Consider the following 957-nt stretch of genomic DNA (forward strand, 5'->3'; position numbering starts at 1 on the left):
GAGGTTGATGTCAGCCTTAGCCCCTCTTCTTTGCAACTGGTTTGCCTGGATCATCTGGGCAGCTTGTATTCTCAGATCTGGAACAGCTTGTTTATGTGGCTCACCTCAGGCTCTCCATGTCCTCTTGGCTGGGTCTTGCTTTAGCTCTAAGTGTGTGATCTATCTGCAGCTGCAGTTGCTCCCCACAGGGAAAAATAGTGTGAGGGTGGAAAAGTGCTGTATGGAAAACTTTGAGAATGGGAGACTTCTGTGTAGAAGACTGTAAGAGTAATACACCTTGCTGTGTGGAAGACCACAAGGGTGGAACAGTGTGTTGTGTGGAAAGCCATGAGGCTGGACTAGGTGTGATGGTGCATACCTGTAGTCCCAGCACTCAAGAGGCTGAAGCAGAAGGATTGCTCTGAGTTTGAGGCCAGCCTGGGTAACGTAGTGAGCTCAAGGCAGCCTGAACTACATAGCGAGACCCTGTCTAAAACAAACAAACAACCCCCCAAAACAAACCCAAAAATCCATGATGGTGGAAGAATGCTTTGTGGAAGAAAGTGAGGGTGAAAGACTTTCATTGGGTGAAAGACTGTGAGGGTGGAACATCATGTTGTATGCCAGACTATGTTGAGTGGAAGACTGTAATTAGTGGAAAACCATGAGGTGAGACAGTGTGCTCTGAGGAAGACCGTGACACTGCACATGGAGGAGGAGCAGAAGAGGAGAGTCTTGTCTCTCTGAGTGCTCGGATAAAGGGTGTGTACCAGCAGGTCTGGATTCCTGTGGAACGTTTCTTCCACTGTGGCACATGCATTTCCTTCTGAAGTGTTAAGGGAATATGCTATTTGCCCACTAAGTTCACATGACTACAGTGTGGTACATGAGTCCCTGTGCTGTGCAAGGGTCCAGAACCTCATTCCTGGTGGACTAGATGCAACTTTTGGACTGAAGCACTGAGGTCCTGAATTTAAG

This window comes from Cavia porcellus, unplaced genomic scaffold (genome assembly GCF_034190915.1).
Source record: "Cavia porcellus strain 051 isolate PalLab524CR breed Dunkin Hartley unplaced genomic scaffold, mCavPor4.1 scaffold_6, whole genome shotgun sequence".
Classification (NCBI taxonomy): Eukaryota; Metazoa; Chordata; class Mammalia; order Rodentia; family Caviidae; genus Cavia; species Cavia porcellus.